At 46.1% G+C, this 22,918-nt stretch overlaps 1 protein-coding gene across 3 annotated transcripts in view; it reads right to left on the bottom strand.

The window, feature by feature from the left end:
• Positions 1–20,758, bottom strand: part of Fndc3b (fibronectin type III domain containing 3B) — a 318,394-nt gene extending 297,636 nt beyond the window's left edge. The window contains exon 1 of one of the 3 annotated variants that reach the window (XM_028875811.2): positions 20,656–20,758. The gene's annotated coding sequence lies outside the window, so the exon portion shown is untranslated. Of the gene's footprint in view, positions 1–19,883; positions 19,989–20,655 lie in introns of those variants that run through there. The other 2 variants (XM_037206506.1, XM_028875812.2) reach the window with 2 other exon arrangements.
• Positions 20,759–22,918: the final 2,160 nt, after the last annotated feature.

The raw sequence follows: 22,918 nt of genomic DNA on the forward strand, positions 1-22,918 counted from the left end.
GTCAGCCTTCACAGGGGACTGGGAAAGGACAGAACGGGGACTGAGCCCTTCAGGCCCTCCAAGCTGGCAGGCACCAGCATCAGGCCACCTTCACAAGCCTGTGTGGGAAACCACTAAGAAGTACGAAGACACACACGAGTCACACACACCCTTTCTCAGTATCCCTACACAGGTAACCATACCCACAGACAAAGTCACATTTTAACACGTATCCGCAGTGACCTGGGACATGCTCATTTGTGGAACTGAAAGGTTAACACTGAGAAAAAACCACAGGTCCCTTTGGCTCTCTGCCCTGACTTCGTTAAGATTGTGCAACTTGTACAAACAGAACCGTTTCCTGTCCGCTGCACAAAGCGGTTAATGGTCTGGTACAGTCCGGGGGGGTGATTTAACGGGAGAAGTCAGCCTGGAGGTGTCTTACTGCACTTCGTTTTTAAAAGGCACGGAAGGAAGGGAAACACTGGTCACCGGGACCCTGCTGGACAGCAGCCCCTCTGCTGTCTCCCTACACAGAGAGCAAATGGCAAAGCCAAAAGATTTTGCTTGAAAATGGCCATGAAACAATAAGCACCGCCCACTCTTTATCATTCATTATTAATAAAGGAATACGGAGGGTCGGCAGGACTGGCTCAGCAGGCAGAGGCACTTGCTGCACAAACCTGATGATGACCTGAGTTGAACCCCAACACTATAAGGGGAGAACCAACTCCCAAAAGTTTCCCTGACTCCCACATGAGTGTTACACCACACAAGCATCTACACTCATCCACACAACATGCTCACACTAATAACACCACTTTTCATCTCTAAATAATATACAAACCAAATACAGCTCTGGGGCGTGGGTCATAGCTCCACCAGCAGAGTGCCTGCCCAGCAGGCAGGAAGCCCTGGGTTCCAACCCCAGCAGCCCATAAAACAGGCATGCAGTACAAGCCTATACACCCAGCATTTGGGAGGTAGAAGCAGGAGGATCAGAAATGCAAGGTGACTTCATTACCCAATGACTTCAAGGCTAGCCTGGGCTACATAGACCCTGTCTCCCAAAACACTGATGTAACTTAACTTTGTAAGTTCAGAAGCATCCAGTCTCCACAAAGTATAAGTTCCAATTCTACAGGACATGTGTCAAGGAAGAAAAGGAAGACAGGAGAGGGTGGAGAAATACATCCTGGGCTGCCACAGCTCACCTTCCTCTCTAATACGTCAAGCCCTTTTGAGTAAGCTAGGTGGAGTGGGTTTTTATTATCTGCAAACACAATATACTTTCCCTGATACTACAATTCTTTCCATCTGCACACACACCCAGGCAGTGCAGTTGCTGCCTTTAGTTGAAAGTTTCCCTACAGCTCTGAGAAATAGAATTAGAACTCTGCTTTCAAGTGAAAATCTACCAGCAGTGTCCTACGGTTCAAACACATGGCATTTCTATGTCAAAACAACAGATGTCTTCCACTCATTAAGTCACTCGTTCAATGAACACTAATTGAGCACTCACTGTTTGCCAGACACTATGTATAAGAGAACAAGGAACACATGGAACCTGCCGTCAATGAATTCCTATGTAGTAGGAAATAATGGGAAGAGGAACCAGAAGTCTGTCACATCCGGGCCACTGCCTTGTCACACTCAAGCGCCACTACCCAGAGCAGACAGCAGACACCACAGACGTCTGGTCCATGTGACTCACCTGCCCCTGCCATCTTCCTCCTCCTTTAAAAAGCAAGTGAAATGTGTGGCATGGACCATACCTAAAGGTGTTCTCCCCATTGTGGGGGGAAATCAACTTTATGAACTCAGGGATACAGAGGAAAACCTAAAAAATGAGTTTAGAAGTATTCAGTATCCCTACAGGACAGAGTTTCCAGGAAAGAAGCTGGGGCAGGGGAGGACCAACTTATAAAAGGCTTCTCCACTGCCCAGCACTACCACCAACTCAGAACACACCACTACGCAGCTATACCTCAAAAAGCAATGGTACTGATGCCCAGAAGATGAAGGTCTACATTAAACGAAAAGCCCTGTCTGGGCCGGAGAGATGGCTCAGCAGTTAAGAGCACACACTGCTCCTACAGAAGACCCAGATTTGCTTCCAAGCACCCTCATCAGGAAGTTCACAACTGCCTCTAACTCCAGGTCCAAGAGATGCATCTCCCCCGTCTTCTGGCCACAGGCACCCACAGTCTCACAAATATATATATATAAAAAAAATCTTCTAAAAGTCCCCATTGGTCATTGCTTAAACCTTTTTAGGGGGTTAGCAACAAGACAGAGTCTAAGAATCCTAAAAGAAATCAAGAAATGTTAGTCTCACTGTCCACTGGATCTCTTTCATGATGGTAATAGTTCTATAGAAAGCAGGTTTTTAGTAAGAAAATCATTTAAAATAAAGTCACTGTCTACAGCAATTGATTTCCTGGCTAAATCCTAGAAAACCAAAATATGAACTCCCTAATGCTGAAGTTCATAGGATGGCTAGCTAACTGGTTTGAAACATTTCTAAATGAAGGTTCTTAATAGTCAAATACATCAAAAGGACGGGAATATTTGCCAACTAGCTTTGATTGACTGGATGATAAACATCCTCATATGTAAGCACTAGGTCCGCATCCTGGAAACAATAAAACAGCATTATGCTCAAGGTTAAGTAAGTTTATACAAGTTATCAAGTAAAATGTGTTCAATGACTGCTTTTCCATGGCAAAAACAAATTGCCTTATTGACTAAGGAAAATAAACAGTCACACCTAACCTGCATCTATGCCCTAATTTCTTGCCTAACTGAAATACATTAGATACACTTCAAATAAGTGCATTACTCTACACCTGTCCAGATAGTTAATAATCCATGCAACCACTTTTAAACCTAAATACCCAACCAAGCAATTCTCCAGATCAAAAGTTTTGCTCCCAAATCTTTAGCTAGCAAAAGAATTCTTTCAAAGCCTTTTAACTCTCCTGCTGTGTATAAGCTTCAAACTCTCATTGTCACAGGTCATTAGTGTCAAGAGTTCTGAGAACTGATCTCACAGAAACTTCAACACAACATCTGTGGGTCCTACAGCCCCTGACGTGGAAAAGGTCACAAAGAAAGCCTGATCATTTTATAAATGAAATATAAAATCTGGAAAGATTAGAGGAGCATTTCCTGATATATATCTCACCAGGCACTATCACCCCATGCACAAAGTCATGCTAACCAAGCGTTCAACTTCTTGTGCGCACTTGTAATAAATGAGGAAATAAACATGGAAATGCTGGCAGCCGTGAAGCCTGTAGTAACATTAATTAATGTGGATAACTTGTCAAAGATAAAGGGGCCAATATTGCAGACAGCCTTATACCCAGTGCTTTACTAATTAAGACAAAGAGGAAGAAAAATGCTAAGAAAACCACCCTCGGTTCACTGCTGTCTTCCTACAAAGATGCTGGAAGGTCCTTGCTTTCCAATGCACCATTTCAGAGAGCAGTGCCAAGTTCTCCACGTATGCACACTGAACGTAAAGTGAATGTACGGCCTGAGCTAGAATGCTGACACAAGAGGTCTTCTTTAGTGGGAGCCACAGGACCACTAAGGTGGGAGATTTGTGCATCTCCCACTGACCAAAACAGCTGCTCCATCTAGCAGGGTCACATGATTATAAGCAAGTCCCTGTGACTCAAGGTCTTCCTCTTAAGATATATTTCATAGATACTGAGTATCTTAGACTGAATTAGACAATTCAAGAGCCATAACAAAACATCTCAAAGAATCTATCAAAAATAAAGATCAGCAATAAAGATCTCATGGCTTAAGCTGGGCAGTGGTGGCGCACGCCTTTAGTCCCAGTGCCTGGGAAGCAGAGGCAGGCCGATATCTGTAAGTTAGAGGCCAGCCTGGGCTACAGAGAGAGTTCCAGGACAGCCAGGGCTGTTAAACAGTGAAACTCTGTCTGGGGGGACGGGGGTAAATCTCAGTGGCTTTTAAGAAAAGTAAAGATTAAAAAAAGGTTGGTTGTTAAACAAAGGAAAAAAATCTTAAACACAGCACATATAATCAATTCAGATTCCAACTCACTACTCTTCAAGGTAGTGTGGCTGAGTTATGCCACATCAGTTCTCAAGCTTTTTCTCTATACCAATGCTATTCTTTTCTTGTTAGAGAAACCACAAAGTAACTACTTACCCCAGTGAATACACAGATTCTCTCCAACATGACCGCTGTGCGTGTGCACGTACACACATATGTGTTTGTGAAAGGGTCTCATGTAACCCAGGCTGACCTCAAACTCCATATGCAGCCTGAGGATGGACTTGAACTTTTGATCCTCTGTCTCTACTTCTTGGGGTCTGAGATCACAGATGTGAGCTACCATGGCAGTTTGACGGCACGCTGGAGAGACAACCAGGGTTTCACAAAGGCTGGACAAGAGCTCCACCAGCTAAGCCACGTCCCCAGCCCGAGTGGTGCTTGTGAATCTGGAAAGTGACCTGTGAGAAACAGGTTGCCAACTGCCAGAGTAATGGGGAGCAATGGGTTAACTGCAAACACAATGGGGGGGGGAGCAAACCTGGGTCAGTCTGCCATCCCTCAGGAAAGGCTACCTACACCTAACCTGCACCTAAACCTGTTCGTGATTTCCATGTGGGCAAAGGCCAAACATGCCAATAATTACAATGAAAAACTTTAAATGACACTCTTCTTACGCCAACAGTGAGTCTCCATGGTACACTGTTGGGAGTTTTGGTTTTTTTTTTTTTTTTTTCCTTCCTCCTTGCAAGTCAGAAAATTAAATTTTCTTCCTTTCTAGCCAGGGGCCACTCAAACAGATCTAATGGGTGTAGACAGCACTTCCTGCCTACTGTAAGAAAATAATGGGATTGCCATTATTAACATGGCCTGAGGCTTGCGCTGAGGTGGGGCTGGGAGAGAATGACCTTTCGTTTCCATCAGTCTGCCTGAACTGCAGCTTTCAAAAGGAAAGGGGATGTTATTTTTTCCCAGCATGAAGGCCTAATGCTAGCTCACTCACCCTCCTGATGCAGACAGGCTCCAATCCCCATCATGCTTTCCATTCAACTGTGTTCACGGCTACAAAAGAAGCTGCCAGAAAACAGCTGGCTGGGACTTAGTGCTCTTTTCATCTTTACTTTATGAAACAGAGTTTCTCATTTCCAAGAGGTCAGTGAGGGTTACGTACTCCTAAAGCAGAGAAGATACTCTATCATGAGCACGTTCTAGGTCGTTTATTTTATTATAATTTTGTGTATGTCTGCACGTGCCCCTCTGACGGACAGATGACAACCTGGTAGATTCTGTTCTCTTGGACACTTTAGATGATGGATTCTGGGGATGGAACTTAGGTTGCCGGGCCTGTACCAAGAGTACCTTTAACCTGCTGAGCCATCCTGTAGGCCCTCTAGGTCACTTTCATGAAAAGGACATCATACACAAAGGGGGGGGGTGGAAAAGTTACTTCCAGGTCCTTGGTGTTTCTTGCCAAGGTGTTCTGATGTCTGAAGGGGGAGGAAAGTATCTGAGGTGCTGACTCGCGGATGAAAGGCAGGTTCTGGGATCCCCATGGTTTCACCCACTCACGTCAAGGCTGGATCTCACTTTAAAAATAAGAGCTATCCACAGAAAGGGAGAAGGAGTAGAGGAGAGAGATTCTCCCTTATTGCTTCCTTTGACCCTAGACAGAGAAGAGGAGGAAACAGAAGCGTCACAGTCTACGTAAAAAGAACAACCTCTCTTCCTAGAGGCAGAGAGAAAGAAAACTTCTCAGAGGAATAGAGCTGGCCATCCTAAGCAATGCTTGGCCTTCGGAAGTGCCCTCCCCCACCCCACCCCCCAGCCTGCCCAGAGTGAGGCCCACCCCTCCCAACACAAACATCTGGGAGGGACTTGAGAGATGAGTGAGTGCAGTCTCCTGAACAGGGACCCGAGGAGGGAGGCTGACGGACACTGAAAACAACTCAACTGTTTAGGTAACTACCATGCCATCAGGAATACACTTCATCAGTTCCTGAGGGCTCAGAGTAAAGCAGTAAAATCCAAGATGGCGGTGTCCCTCTTGGAGCGGGCGGTAGTCCTGCAGAATCCTTCTGACAGACTGGACTTACAGGCTGGACGAAATGGGCTCTGAAGCCCAAGCCCTCCAGGGCACTTGGGCTGAGCCCGGGACTACAAATCATTTAAATTAGTATTTCTCTTCTTACCAGAACATGAATTCCAAGCTAAGTGAGTAACTTCACATGGCCCCCAAGTATGAAAACTATGTGATAATCATCTATTATTTATGCACAAGGGTAAAGAATGCCACAGAAATGGTTTTCCTAAAACGGTGTTTCCTTTACATCTAACCTATCCCATAGCATAACTTCCTAGAAGATCATTCTATAGTTCCTTCATGAAAAATGTATATATTTATTGCCTATGATTCCTGAAAAATGTTATCAAAAGATATTTTTGGCTAGAAATGAAAGGTATTGAAGACATACAAATACCCCAATCAGTTTTGTTTTGTTTTAAGGAAAGAAAGAGTTTTCAGTCACACACAACTCTAAGAGCGGGCAGTCACTCTCCTGAACTGGCCCGTGACTCAGTGAATGGGAAAATCTGTCATCCCCATGAACTACAACAGAGGGAACAAAGTCACCTCAGCTAGTGCCATAGCCTTCCTCGAGCACCTGCTTACCACCAGTCCACGCCCCAACTATCCCAGCTCCTCAAACTAGCAAAAACAACCCAAGAACAAGGAAGTGAGTGGCAGACACTTGGGACCCAAAATTACAGTGACAGAGGAAAGCTAGAAGGCTCCACACGGGAGATGCTGACTGGAACCCTCCATTCTTTCTTACCAAGTGTTGTGTCCCGGTGGACTTAAATGAGTTCTTGTTTGTTTGTTTGTTTTTAGTTCATGTACCAATGTTTTGCCTGTATGTATGTCTGTATGAGAATGTCAGATCCTCTGGAACTGGAGCTACAGAAAGTTGTGAGCCACCATGTGGGTGCTGGGATTTGAACCTAAGTTCTCTGGAAGACCAGCCAGTGCTCTCAACCACGGAGCCATCTCTCCAGCCCTTAAATAAGCTCCTAAGAAGCATGAAGTAATTTAAAAGAATGAGAAGGTATACATAAATAGAAAGTGTCACTGTTCCCGCGTTGACCTCAAATCTCACAAGCAAATGGAGAAGAGCTGGAAAAAAAATTTTATTCTAAGATAGCTTAGATTGCCCCAGGCATCACTGATATCTAAGGACACAAAATGGGTAACAGAACAGGGTAAATTATGTCCAAAAATCAAATAAACCTGTAAGAAACAGTCTCTTCAATAATGATGAAATGCTATGGCAATTTAAATACTGCTAAATAAAGTCTAAAATAAAATATAGGCTTCTAAACTTGTTAGTCTATTTCTTCCACCATCAACACAGACCTCTCCCTTAAAAAAAAGATTACTAATAATGAACTTACTTCCTAAAAGACTATGATCTCATAATAATTTCCTCAAATATGAGTGTAGAGGGCGGAGTGTTGTGTACACCTGTAATCTCAGCACTTAAGAGTCAAGAGGATCAAAATTAATTAAGTCTCCACTTGTAGGCGATGGTGGTATAGTGAGAAACAAGTCCAAGTGATAAAAAGTACACGCACACAGACCTGGAGAGAAGGCTCAGTGGGTAGGTACGCTTTCCTTGGGAGCATGAGGGCTTGAGTTCAAATCCCCAGACCCACATGAAAAGCCTGGTGTGGCCCCTGCTCCTGTAACCACAGCACAAAGGGAAGCGCGACCCTGTCCCAGAGAACAGGGCAGACAATGAGAGAAGAGGACCCTGACACTCTCCTCTGGCTTCCACCCCTGAACACACATGTGCACACACATTCACAAATGAAACACTCACGTGTTATAATATATTTCTTTTCTCTATATCATGTGGGGAAAATACTTTTCACAAATGAAACACTCAAACATTAATTTGATCTTCCTGCTGTCATGAGGGATGAAGATTCCTCCCCCGCCTGCCAACCAGCCAGCCCTGATAGCTAGGACGAGGGTCCTCTGCAGAGGTGGACAAAGGCAGCATGGCTCTCAGGACTGCTTCTGTGGGGTGCTGCCCGTTTCGGCACACAGCCAAATCGGAAGGTGATCTGAACCACTGCCGCCAGTCCAAGCAGACAGCAACCCATGCCCCTTTGCACCACGATCGCACTTCTGTGAGGGAGCAAGGGAAGGGCCGTGGGCGGTGGTCCTGAGGGGCGTCTTCACAGGCTCTTTGTCCACACCAACTTTACAAGGACAGACCCGGTGAGGCCTCACTTCAGACCCTTGTCCTTAACTCACCTCTGGTGAACTCACTTTCTAAAGTTGGAGTAGAAAGCTAAGTGACTTCTAACAAAGGAAGCATTTAGGGCTGCCAGCTAGCCAGGTTTAGCCCTGGCTGTCCAGGAAGGCACAGGCTCCAGGCTCCTCCGCAACTTGAGGCCACCTTTAATTAACCACAGGAGCCTCTCCAGCTCTCGGCAAACCTGTGCGTCCCAGTCCTGTGGCTGTTTGGTACAATCCACACTACCACACAGTTCACTGTGAAAACAGAGACAGGTCAGTCATCGGAATGCGTTTGCTCTTCCAGATGCAAATGAGGGGTACAGCGTGTTATTCCACAAAGCTGCTCACCTCAGAGACACAAAGGCGGGCGTGTGGGAGCAGAGGCTCTGCACAGCATGCAGCGTCCCTACACGACGCGCTCCCTGTCACTTCTCAGAGCAAATGCCTCACGTCGTCCCATTCTCCACATTTAGTGTCCTACAGATCGCTTCCTGGGAAGCCCACTTTTGTTCTCCATGTTCTCCCATCTTAAGCTCAAATTGGTATTAGAGAAAACAATCCATCCAGGAAAAATCTCCCTCTCAGGAGAGCTCCAGAATATTATTATTGTATCAAAAAATTAAATTTTAAGTTTCTGGGCAACAGACAAGAACATGGGAAGCATTTGATTTTGCTTGGCCTTAATATTCAGGTACCTGGGAACACACACCCATCGTTCCAAGTGCAGAGAAACGTGTACAATAACAAACGCAGAGCCAGGCATGGTAGCACATGCCTGTAATGCCAGCACCTCAGAGGCTGAGAGGAGGCTGAGGCAATAGCATCATGAGTCGGAAATTGCCCAAGGCTATAAAAGTTCTAGGCCATCCTGGGCTATATGACAGACCTTAATTTAATATATGTGTGTACACATATATATATGAACATGAATATATATATAATTATAGTTATAATTTGTGCTGACTTCAATAACAAACAAAATCTATATAACCAAAGGCCACATTTTTAGCAAACAGAAATTTTCTAAATCAGCAATCTGAGTTTGGGGAAAAGTCCACAAAACTTGGGAGAAGTTTGATAAAAGATCTAAAATAGCAATAGATGAAAATTTAAGTTTACATAAAAGGTAACTATGTCTTTAACTTGTTTCAGTCTTTATTACCCTGAATGAAAAAAAAATCAATACAACAATAAAAACTCAAAATGTCTATAATTAACAAGATTCTTCAGCAGAAGAATCCCAACTGAGTGCTTGAAGAGAGGTAATAAGTTCAAACTCAACCTGGGACTCAGCTATCAACATGCAGACCCTTGAGTCAGGCTGGGGGTCCAGCACATTGGCAAAGAGCTTGCTCATAGCACATGGGCCCTGGCCATATCAGCACCAAAGAAAGGAGAGGAGGGGAGGGAGGGGAGGGAAAGAGGGGCCTTATTTAGATCAGCAATCATCCCTATTGTCAAGAGAGACAATGAGACAATCCAACAACCCTGAACAGGACATGCTGTAGGAGATGTAAAGCAGCAGTTTTCAACCTATGTGTCACATATCAGATATTTATATTATGATTCATAACAATAACAAAATTAGTTATGAAGTAGCAGCAAAATAATTCTACGGTTGGGGGTCGCCACAACATGAGGACCTGTATTCAAGGGTCGCAGCACTAGGAAGGCGGAAAAGCACTAAGATAAAGTATCTAAAATGATAATGCTGGATGAACACACTGGTGAGAGGCAAAGAATGGGACATTGTTTCCCCTAGTAATTCTGCAAGCACAGTGTGGCTGGTCCTTCACGAGATCCCTCACTATAAAACCATGGCTCTGGCATCTTTTCCTATTGCTTGGAAATTAGTTTTCCTCTTGAGAAAAAAGGTCACAAAAATGACCAGCTATGGTATAAACACTCACATAGTGGCGTTTTACCAAGCCACTTATATATATATATGGTAATATTTACATAATATATACATAGAATATACAATATGTAGCTATACATGGTTATAGTCAAAAGAAAATATACCCACTTAGAGAGTACACATGCACACCACTATCACACCCTTTTGAGTTCACTACTTCCCAAGAGCTCAGGAATAAAAGGCAAATGCCTTGTACAGCACTAAGTGGGTCTGATTTTCCCTACAGCACATCTGTATGTGCATGTAAGTCTTTCCACTGACATATTTATCTGACAGTTTCAATGTCTCAAATGTATAAATTACCCATGATGCTCAGGTTTCTTATCCCATCACTTAAGTGACTATCTCCAACATGACTACCGAGTAGCTTAGATCATTTCTCTTAGATGGAAATACCAATGTGTTTCTTAAAAAGGGAAAAGAGTGTTAAAGGGTCGAGAACTGTACATCTAGTTCAGACTTCTCCATGGCTCACCATGACATCAGGAAAGATTGTTGTTCTTCTTACATAGCCATATACACAAACAGGCTACCTGATTTGCTTAAGTACCAAGATGCCTTTTTCCCCTTCAGAGATCTCCAGCTTCTAACTGCGTCCTCTTCACTTGAAACCAGTTAAAACTAAGGAGACACATTTTCACATGGGGAGGAACAGGGACTGCCCTGTTGGCAGGGCTTGCCTAGCATGCAGAAGCCCTGGGTTTGATCCCCAGCACCACATTAGAAGTGTGTGATGCCCATGAAGCCTTTAATCCAGGCACCCAGGAGGTGGAAGCGGGAGGATCAGAGGGTCATCCTGAGCCACACATGGAGCTGGAGTCACTATGTGAGATCCTTGTCTCAAAAAATAAACAAGCAAAAGTTGAAAGAAGAGTCTGCCTTCCCAGATTATATCTTCAATTTCCCTCATACTTTTTTAAATTTTCACACAATACAATAACAAGTCCACATTTCAGTCACTTAAGCATGCAGTTTTTCATAATGACTGCGCAACCACCATGGCTGCTCGCGTTTAGTTCGTCATTCCAGACAGACTATCCATCCACTGCTATCCCCACCAGCCACTCTGCCTCTGCCAACTTACTGACCATCAGTATCCCCTACAAGGAGAGATGCATGGTAGTTAATATGTGATGTTTTTCTGTGGTGGTTTGAATGAAGAACCCACACACACACAGGCTCGTGTATTTGAACACTTCATCCCCATTTGGTGGTGCAGTCTGGAAGGTTACGGAACATTCAGGTGTTGGACCCTGGCCAGAGGAAGTATGCCAGCAGGGTGAGCTCTGAAGGTTCACAGCCTTGCCCCACCTCCTGTTCTCTCCCTCTCCTCTCCTCCTGCTTCCTCATCAGGCAGCTTCCCACTCCTGCCTGGCCTTCTGCACCATGATGGACTTTTACATGTCTGGACCCAGCAGCCAAAATAAATTGTTCCCTGAGCTGCTTTTCATCAGGTATCTGATCACAGCAACTACTACATGATCCTCTGGGCTTCAAGGTCCATCCATCTGTGTTATAGTGTGTATTCTCCGTTCCTTCTAGAAGCTGAATGCTCATGGAAAATACCGCATTTGGTTTATGCATTCATCTGTAGATGGATATGGGTTATTTCCACTTCTGACCTGTTACAAATAATGCTATTATAAACCATGGCTTAAACTTATGAGTCCCCATTTTCTTCTGGGTCAAAACCTCAGAATAAAGCTGCTGGCATTACCGTAATTCTGGTTGAAGATTTTTACAAACTACAAAACTTTTCCACAGAAAATATACCATTTTACATGCCCAATAGCAACACACAAGGGTTCTAATTCAATGTATTTTTAAGAATTCTCCAATTCAATAATCAGAATAATGTTACTCTAAAACAGAACTATTTTTCCTGTGGTAAGAAAACACACAGTAGAAAAAAAACAGACACAGCAATATTTACCACTTCCATTATTTTCCTCAACTGATTTAAACAACAGAGGATTCCAGTTGGCTTTAACTGCTGTCTACTATGGAGAGCTGTGCAAGAAATCAAAGTCAGGGTCTTCTACACTGGGGGACCCCAGAAAACCTCTTAAACATGAGAGAAAATGGAACATGGATCCGAAAAAATACATTAAAGATTTTACACTACCATAAAAAGTTGGCAAATCTAATGAGATTTTACCTCAAACTAAAGAGCTCCTGGCAGTTGGTGACTGCTACAAGGGTCAGTTTTCTTTAGGAGAGGGGTCACTAGTAGTTCCTCATACCCCAGTGACCATGTACATGTAGACAGTAAAAATAAATTCAGTGGGATAAATGCATAATAAATACATGATGTTGTTTTGTTTTATTTTGTTTTGTTTTTCAAGACAGGGTTTCTCTGTGTAGCCCCGGTTGTTCTGGATCTCACTCTGTAGATCAAGCTGACCTCAAACTCACAGAGATCCGCCTGCCTCTGCCTCCTAAGTGCTGGGATTAAGGGCGTGTACCACCACTGCCTGGCAAATAAATTTTTTTAAGTTGACAAAAATCTATCCCTACAGTAGTCATGTTCTAAAAAACCTCATGCTTGAGTAACTGGGTGTAAAATATACTTAGATGTTATTCTAGTTTGCTTTTTTGTTATTCTGATAAAACACTGACTAAAACCTACTTCTGGAGGAGAGGGATGGTTGCCTTACAGGTTACAGTCTGTCATGGAAGGAAGCCTCTACAGGACCACAGAGGCACAGAGGGCCAATGCTGACTGGCTTGCTTCTAGGCTTATGTTCAGCTACCTTTTTTTTTTTTTTTAAGATTTATTTATTTATTTTGTATACAGCATATATGACTACAGGTCAGAAGAGGGCACCAGATCTCATTACAGGTGGTTGTGAGCCACCCTGTGGTTTCTGGAAATTGAACTCAGGACCTCTGGAAGAGCAGTCACTGCTCCCAACCTCTGCGCCATCTCTCCAGCCCTCAGCTACCTTTCTTATACGGCCCAAGATCACCAGCCTAGGGAATAGCACCACCTACATGGGCTGAGCCCTCTTACATCAATCATCAATCACGAAAATGCCTCACAGACTTGCCCACAAGCCACCTGATGGAAGCAGTTCTTCAACTGAGGTTCCTCTTCCCAGGCGTGTCAAGCTGACAACCAAGATTAGTTAGCTATCACAGATGTGTTTAGAGATATTTACTTATTTCTGGTAAATTCCTTCAGTCACTCAGAATGTCTTCCTTTAGTAGAAGTAGGAAAGGAATGCATGTCTAGCCTATCTGAATACTTAATTCACGAACTCCTACAAGTAGGCCCAGAGGCGGAGGCGGGAGCAGACAGTCGGCTGGAGATGCAGGTCAGCTGGCAGAGGGTCTGCTTGGCAACGCAAGGCTCACACACAGCTGTGATTCCAGCACTCCATCTCAGCCCTTGGGAGGTACAGGCAGGAGGAGCAGACATTCACGGCATCCTCAGCACACAGTGATGAGGTCAGCCTGGCCTAAATGAGACCCTGTCCCAAACGGAAAACCAAAGCAACAACATCCTTAAAGCCGTCAGGGGCCAATGAGATGGCTCAGGCCTGGAAAGGTACTTGTCATGCAAGCCTTGTGACCTGAGTTCAACCCCCAGAACCCATGTAAAGACAGAAGAACCAACTCCACAAATTTGTGGTCTGGCCTCACACATAAATGCGCGTGCGCGCAGACACACACACACACACACACACACACAGTCCGTTATTTAAAGGTTACAGGGAGGTGCCGGGCAGTGGTGAGTTCGAGGCCAGCCTGGTCTACAGAGTGAGTTCCGGAAAGGCGCAAAGCTACACAGAGAAACCCTGTCTCGAAGGGGAAAAAAAAAGTTACAGGCGGTTAAATGACAGTACAGCCATGAAATATAACCCGAGTTCTGATTAGGACTGTGCTGAAACCGACATCATTGCCAAGAACATGAGAACTTAGGGATGCCCAGCGGGCACATCTTAAACCCGGCAAAGGGAAGAAATTCAAAGGTTGATCTATTTTCACAGGAGGAAACATCTTCAATGGCAGATGGCTGGCCACTGGAACTCACAGGATGACAAGCTGTAGTTTTAAAACTCCAAACCCTCTCATCCTCCACCCCTGTCCCACATACCTTTGGTCTCCAAGGACTGACCCTTGCTGCTAAATCTACTACAAATCACTATCCCTCAGGTGAGCCACGACTTCAGACTGGCATCTCTTTGGCTGTATATTGCAAAGGACTCAGGTAACCCCCAAGCCATCCGCCCACGTTGCCGGTACTTGGTTCGACAGGGCACCCCTGTTTGCCACCAGCATCCAAGCATGTTCCATCAATCCAGAACATAGAACCTAAGCGTATGTTTATGGGCATTTTACTAACTCAAATGCCATCAAAGTGAACAGAAGAGCAAAGCTGCTCCTCCACCACCCACGTGCACTCCCGACAGACAGCAAAGAGCGAAGGTTACCTGGAAACAGAGTCCTGCCAGGAAACACTCCCGGTTCCACACTGCCATCAACGTGAAGAACAGCAGTTGTGAGTCCGATCTGGGAAGCAGGGAGGCTGCGAAGACTGGCCTGCACTGAGAACGTGACTGTTTCCCAGCTCAAATAAAAGCTCAGCTAACACCAGGGCTAAAGCCTTGCCCATCATTCAGTATGGAAGCTCCTCTCAGAAACGGCACTTCACGCTGGCCTGGCCATGCACACAACAGTGCCGGTCCAGCCAAAGCCCGACCTGCCCAACAGCTCGGAGAGGACAGGTTAGGTGCAGGACCAGCTTTTGAGACATCACTTCTGGGCTATTCCATTGGGAATGGGGGGGAGGGGGGAGGAAACAATCTAAGCTGAAACTAAATTATTATTTCAAATTGTCCCAGCACAAATCTAGTCTCTAAAAACATGCAAATTCCACAGGGCCAGCTCCAACTGAAACTCTGGAATAAAATGAACTATTAAGTTTATACAAAGCTTTATCGAACGTTTAAAGACACCGACAAATGTCTGTGGTAACCCTTCAAAAGAGAGATGAGTTGCTTTCTCCTTATATTAAGATGGGGAGACTCCGGTCAAGAGAGCGTCAAAAGTTTGCCAGAGACAAATGGGTGAGGAGGAAGATGATCCCTTGTCAGACTGGGCTTGCTGACACCAAGCTGATGCTAAGATACAGCCCTCAATCGCTGCCTGTCATTCAACATCTTTAAGATTACAGTGAGTCTCTCTAGTTTTTAACATCTCGATGCCCTAACAAATTGAACCACACATACATCATGGTTAAATCTTGTTTCCATATTTGGCACACTCCCTAGGACACTATAATTCTATTTATAACACAGTTCTTACCCTGATTCTGAAAAAATAGTGTGATGTTCCCCATGGCCAGGAATGGGTATGAACAAGACATTCAAATGTCAGAATGTTCTCATTAACCAATGCCTTGCCTGAAGCTGAATTTATAACTTTCCAATAGCTAGAGGCAATGTGATTTATATTCACACTAAAATAACACTGCAATTTAAAACTGATTCACTAATATAAGTCTCTGGGATTCTACTGTGTTCTGGAGTCACAATTATGACCTGTGATTATCCCTGTAACTCTAGAGGATACACACAGATTCTAATATCTTTATACTGAACGTGGAAGTTGTTTCTTTAAAATCTTAATAAAGTGTGGGCTGGAAAGCTGACTCTGCAGTTAGGAGCTGGCACTGCCCCTGCAGAGGGACAGAGGGACAGAGGGACAGAGGGACAGAGGTCAGGTCCCAGCATTAACATGAGAGAGCTCACAACCACCTCAACTCCAGCTGCAGGAGACCTTACACCTTGGGCCTCCCAGGGCACCTGCATTCTCACACACACACACACACACACACACACACACACACACGTGCCCACACACATATGCACATAATTAAAAATAAATTTTGTTTAAAATCCTAATAAACAGACATTATTTCTCATTTGTCTTTTCCTGGAGTGTTTGAGAAACAAGTCCAAGTGATAAAAAGTACACGCACACAGACCTGGAGAGAAGGCTCAGTGGGTAGGTGCGCTTTCCTTGGGAGCATGAGGGCTTGAGTTCAAATCCCCAGACCCACATAAAAAGCCTGGTGTGGCCCCTGCTCCTGTAACCACAGCACAAAGGGAAGTGCGACCCTGTCCCAGAGAACAGGGCAGACAGTGAGAGAAGAGGACCCTGACACTCTCCTCTGGCTTCCACCCCTGAACACACATGTGCACACACATTCACAAATGAAACACTCATTTCCCAAGTTAAAATCTATTTCTTTTCTTTATATCATGTGGGGAAATACATTTTACGAACTAAACACTCAAATATTAATTTGATCATCCTGCTACCATGAGGTATGAGAATGCCCCCCCCCCACCTCCACAATCCTCCCCTATTCTCAAAAACAAAAAGGGGTACTGGGTTCTGGGATATCTACAGATAGAATCTAGTCAGATAAATGAGCGTGGTCTTTCACTATCTCATACAAGATCAGGAAGTTTTTGGAATTCCTTTTGCCAAGTGAAACTCTAAAAGTGCAACAGATGTAAATTAAACCCACTTATCAAAACAAAGATTCTCTGCCCATCTGCTTACTGCTATGCCAAGGGTCATTTCTGCGGTTCTAATCCGGCACAATTTGTGAATGAATCTAGTGCTTGATTGTCTGGGGAGGAGGGGGTTGTTTGTTTTTTGAGACAGTGTATCACTATACATCCTTGGCTGGTGCTCCCTATGTAGACCAGGCTAGCCTGAGACTTACAGACATCCACTTACCTTTGCCTCCTGCATGCTAGGACTAAAGGCATGGGCCACCACACCCTGCTTGATATTTTAATTTTATGTTTTGATAGTAAGACTACTTAGATACTTCAGACCAATGCTGTAACTCCATAAAGAAAAACTCAAAAAGTCCTCTTCAAAGAACTGCTCAGGGAACAGGGACATGGACGGGAGGGGTGTGCTTCTCTTTCTTCCAACTCTATTACCAGCTTCCATCTTGCTTCCTAAAAGTTATACTTCTTTGGGGAGGGAGGGGGTAAGACAGGAGTCTCTCTTAGACAAACTGACCTGGAATTTACTATGTGACCCCTCAAACTCACTTGATCTTTCTGCCTCTGCCTCCTGAATGCCAGGATTACAGGTGTGAGCCACAATGCCTGGCCATGCCACTTTATTACTGGGAAATGCAGATAAGAATTGGATAAGATACTTTTCCAGCAATTCCTACGCACAATTATTCCAACTAAATAACTAAACTATCTGAAGCTCTGCCCATCAGTTTTGACTATGACATATAAGCATTTAAAAATGTAAGTACCCATTTTTTCACTCTTTTTGGAAAAGCACACTCATCCCAGACTTTAAATTCCATTTAGAATATAAATTCAAGGGCTGAGGTCAGGATCTAGCACTGTGGTAAAATACTTGCCTCCAGCATGCACAAGGTTCAATCACAATTATTTAAAAAAAAAAAAAGCATGCCTAAGTCTTGTAGTTGTAAAGAAAGAACACTTAACTTGGAGATTCAAAAAGCAATACAGCTCAGCTAAATACTTTGGGAGTCGGAAAGTTCTGTGTTTCACATTTAAGTTTAAAATAATTTAAAGGAAATAAAATTCAAAAGACAGTTCTTGAGTCACACAGCCACATTTCAAACACTCAATTACATGTGCCTCCTGGCTGCAGTATGACAGTCTAGACAGAACCTTTTCTATCCCTGGACAAACTCTACTGGGCGGTATTTGGAACGACTGGTACCCTGATTTCTGTGAACTTAGATGCCCTTGTTTGCAAAATGTACATTACTATAACTTTAATCAAAATACTCTAATTTTAATCAAATAATGTATAAAGGGTAAACATGGTGTTTATTTAAGAAGGAACAAACTATTATTACACTCTGGAATAGGCATGGTGGTTCATTCCTGGCATCCCAGCACCTAGGAAGCCAAGGCAGGGGGATGGCTCTGAGAAACCAGCCTGGGCTACAGAGTCTCAAAACACCACACAGAAAAAGAAAAAAAAATTTAAGTGCAATCCCGCATTTTGTTCTATGACTAAAACCCTGAACCAGTCACTTTCCTTCCCTGTGGATCGTTTTCCTAAGCTGAGAAGTTTGGGAAGATTCAGGAGCTGAGCAGAAGGGGCACAAAGGTCCATGGGATAAACAACTAGCCAGTTCCTGGTGTCCATCCTCAGCATTCCTCCAGAAGCCGAGAAGACAGGCTCCATATAGCCCATGCCCTGATGACTGCTATTTTTAAAGGGTCTTAAAAGATTACCAGCATGTCTTTCTGAAACTGTATATACCGTCATTAGATACTGCAGGCCTCCACTCCACAAGATCTCAAAATTTTAATAGACCCTAAAGGAACACTATCTTGTCAAATGAATGTTTTCTCTCATCAGCATTCAAACCAAAAGGCTTGAAATGCACATGTGGGTTTAAAAACAATATTAGGACTGTGCTTCGTTTTTAGCCAGGCTGCCGGTGTACCTCTGCCAGAGTCTCAACCAAGTAAGAACTGCTGTGGAAAACTGTACCATCCTGGCCAGAAGCATGCCTCTTTAACAGCTGCTCCTAGGGAGCCAGGAAATTTACTGAAACCAGTCTTTACTGCGTCCAGAGTCAGCCTCCAATGAGGAGTGAACCAACAGCCCCCACAAGTCACAAAACCAGGTCAGAGCTGCTAGGGCTGTGTGGCATAGCTCAAGTTCCCAGGCTAACTCGGAGGTGCTGGAGGGCCGGGAACTCAAATGCGAATAGAGCAGTGAAATCTTACTCAAAGCCTGAATTTTGTTTTGTTTTGTTGTTTTAAAAGGAATGTTATTCCAGAATGGATTCCTTTTCTTCCGGGTCTGTCTGTTCCTACTGACTCTGCCACAACCACGGTGCCTCCCCTTTCCCAATGCCCCACCTCTTGCCACATTTATAAAAAAGAAAAAAAAAAAAGTGGCATATTCCCTCTCCCCTAGCTTTTCCTAGTAAGGCCTGGAAACTGGAGGAAATTCAAATCAAATTAGTTGCACATTAAAAAATAAATAGACAAGCATCAAGGGTGGCTACCCAACAAAGCCCTCACCAGTTCCAAAATATGATTAAGCCGGGGAGGGAAGAGGGGGAGGGGGACTAGCCGGGATGGAGATAAACGTGCGCATTTTTGGCCCCAGAGTCAGCCTCATAGCGGCCAAATTCTACATTTTGTTTAAAGAAAACGCTGGGCCTGAGAGAAAAGAAAATAAAAAGTTGTAACTTTTAAGGAAGTCTGCAATCGGCACTGTCTGGATAAAATGCCAGTGCTTCCTTCGTCTGGGATCGCCGGGTGGGAGCCGAGATTCGAAAAAGCTCCAACCCCAGCCGCTCACTCCTGGAAGGCGCCCGGCCAGCGGCGCCGCCCGGCGGCCCAGCCAGGTCTCCCGGGACGCCCGCAGAGTCCCCGGGGCTCCCGCGGCCCGGCGCTGGGGACGCCAGGCGGGCACGGCCCCGGGCCCCGCTTTCTGCGAGGAGTGACAGGCCCTTCCCACGGCGGCTCGTCCCTGCCTGCCATCCGAACCAGACGGTCCCCGCGGCCCGCCCAGCCCGCCCGCCGCCTCGGGGCGCGGATTCCACCCGCTCCGTCTCCCGGCCGCCCCACCCCCGGCAGGGGCGCCCCTCGAGGCTGACCGACTGACCCGCGCTCCGCTGGCCCACACGCACCGGGTCGTCCTCTGCTTCCCGCCGCGCCCCGCTCCCCCGCCCGAGCCTGCAGCCGCCTGGCTCGCCGAGTCCAGCCGCGGCCGCCGGTTCCCGCCCCCAGCCCGGGGGGAGCCCAGGGGGCAGGACGGGGAGGGAGGACGTGGCGCGCAGAGGTGGCCAGCGGCGGGCGGGGAGTGTCCCCAAGAGGCCCTGGCGGGGGCGGGGGCGACCGGTCGCCCAGAGACCCTCCCCGCAAGCATCCCGGGTCCCGGGTCGCAGCCCGGCGCCCCCGAGGGGGCACAGGCGTCCCCGACTCCCAGCTCCGCGCGCACGCACGCCCTCCTCCCTCCACCATATGGAAATCTACAGCCTCCCAAAGTGACACGTCGAAGATTCCTCGGCCTGGCCGCGCGCCCTCCCCCTCCCGGGCAGCGGTCCTGCCGCGGGGATCTGGGCGGGGGAGCGGATTCCTCGGAGCGACGGGCCGGGGAGGAGGGGAGCTCCGCGCCCCGCATCCTCCGCTTTCTTCCCCGGCGAGCGGGGGCAGGCGGGGCCGCCCCCTCGCCGGCCGGGAGCTTCGGGTAGCCGAGCGGTCGCGGGGCGACCGGGACTCCGCAGCCAAGTTTTCCTCGGGCATCCCGGAGTGCTCCGGGGCCGGGCGCGCACTCGGGCGGACTCGGTGCCCGGCCCGGGCTCCGAAGCGCGGGGACCCCAGCGCGACCGTGGGTGGCACGTCCCCAAGCAGCCCGCCGCGCTCGCACGCCTTACCTCCCCTCGGGCTGAAACGGGGCTCCGGGCGCCCGCGATCCGGGTCGCCCACGCCGTCCCAGCCAGCCGCCCGCGGGATCCCCGCCGCCTCTGCGCCGCCGCCGCCGCCGCCGCCGCCGCCGCCGCCGCTGCTCTCCGCCTCCTCCTCGGGCCGCCGCCGCCGCTCAAATAACTACCAGGAGGGTTGGATGGGGGATTCCGCCATGTCAATGATGTCGGGACCACATGGGGACTCGGGGCCCGCCCACTGACGTACGCCTCCGAGTACACGCGCAGCCACAATTGCAAGCTCCTTGTAGCCTGGCCAGGCCTCCCTTTCCCCTAATTAGGCCAGGCCTGGCTGCACACAAGCTCATTTTGGTTCAGCCCGATAGAGAAGTCTGAACTGCAGGGAGTTAGGAGACTCTGAACGAGGTGCTGATGGCGGAAACATCGTTAGGAATGCAGTATTTGCTCAGTAATTATTAAAGCTGACTCGATGGTTTTCACCTATAGCACATACTTCCTTTTTCAGTTGTAAACCCCAGAGGAATCTTTCAGTGATTCGTCACTCCTTTAACTTCCCACAGCATTCTGATCGTGCGGCTAATTAAGCATGGGCAAATTTTGTGATATCAAAATTTAAATGTCTATTTTCCCTTTCGGTACCAGCTAGGCGCCTTTACCCCTAAGAGTAAAGACTGCTTCTTTTTAGTTTTTTTTTTTTTTTTTTTTTTTTTTTTGTTTTTTTGGTTTTTTTTTTAGCTTTGATTAATACTTAGTTTGGGCATACTTTATTTCTGCTGCATGAGTGAATTTGTGTGTGACTTCAGGTACACGTATGCCATGGCTTTTGTGTGGGTAAGAAACTTGAAAGTCAGTTCTGTCTCCTTATGTGGGTTCTGGGGATCCAACTCTGGTTGTCAGACTCGAGAGCAAGTCCCTTTACACACCAAACGGTCTTGCTGTCCCTGAAGACTGTTTCTGGTTGCTTATCTGGCTTTTATGTGTCAAATGCTGTCGATGGCGTGTGAATTAAATATGTAATATATTGCTGTTTCACGGGCGCTATCGAAGGTAGAAATAGAAAGGGTTTCTGGAAGCAGGGATATTAACTCAGATATGCAAATCTCCTCTGTTACTTAGGTATTCTGAGTAACTCCACCAAGCATCTACTATTAAACTGCTCCACAAAGACCAAAAAGAATCTATCACTCTCATTAGCTTAAAACATAACAGTAAATACTACTTTATTAAAACCCAAGGAAACATATGAATCCTAAGAAACAGCTCTTTCCCTGATGGAATTTGCGATTCTTTTTTATTTTTAAGATAGTGAAGCCAGGCGGTGGTGGCGCATGCCTTTAATCACAGCACTGGGGAGGCAGAGCCAGGCGGATCTCTGTGAGTTCGAGGCCAGCCTGGGGTACCGAGTGAGTTCCAGGAAAGGCGCAAAGCTACACAGAGAAACCCTGTCTCGAAAAACAAAAAGAAAAAAGAAAAATGATAGTGAGTACAGGCAAGCCACACCCTCTCTCCTAAGTGACTCCTGTCATGTTGATGTCCCCAAAGGGCACTTGAATCGATCCTTCTAATATACAACTAGTCCTAGATCTTGGCCCTATCTGGAAGGAAAACACGCTCCAAAAGCAGTGGTTTCCTCCGTGCCCACAGAGCTCAGTTCCAAGGCTTCAGGCTCTGGCCATGCATTCTGACTTTGGGCCAATGCCTTCTCCCTCTTCCCCTAGCCATGCCTTTCAGCCTAGCTTACCTGCCCTGGCTCCCAAAGACATTTCTGACCCTAAACATGCCTTCTTCCTCTTTGTCCAAGGTCATCTTACTCATCCCAGAGTTCCAACCAAAAACACTTGCTCTTTCCCAGCCTCCAGCCCATAGTCCTTTTCTCCAAAATTATTTTCAGTTCTTACATTGCACAGAAGTAGTTTCTCTCTTCCACTTGGCTGAGTCGTGTTCATTTCTTCTTCTCTATATCAACCGAGAAGTGTCCTTTGAATATAGAACCCCTTTTGTTTGTGGAATATATTGATTACAAAGTGTGTGGGAGAATTTGAAGGACGAGATAAATGGGCAAACTTCAGAGGGAGAAAGGTTAAGTCCGGGAATTAAAGGACAAGCTTGGCAAAGAAGGTCAGAGGAGACAGAAAAATTAAGGGGACAGACTTAGGTCTGCCTGTTTCTTCCACCAGACTGACTGGATTTCTCTTTATAAAGAAGAGTCAGCACAGCCAGGTGTGGTGACCCGTCCCTAGTAATCAAAGCCTCT

This window comes from Peromyscus leucopus, chromosome 6 (assembly GCF_004664715.2).
Source record: "Peromyscus leucopus breed LL Stock chromosome 6, UCI_PerLeu_2.1, whole genome shotgun sequence".
Taxonomy (NCBI): domain Eukaryota; kingdom Metazoa; phylum Chordata; class Mammalia; order Rodentia; family Cricetidae; genus Peromyscus; species Peromyscus leucopus.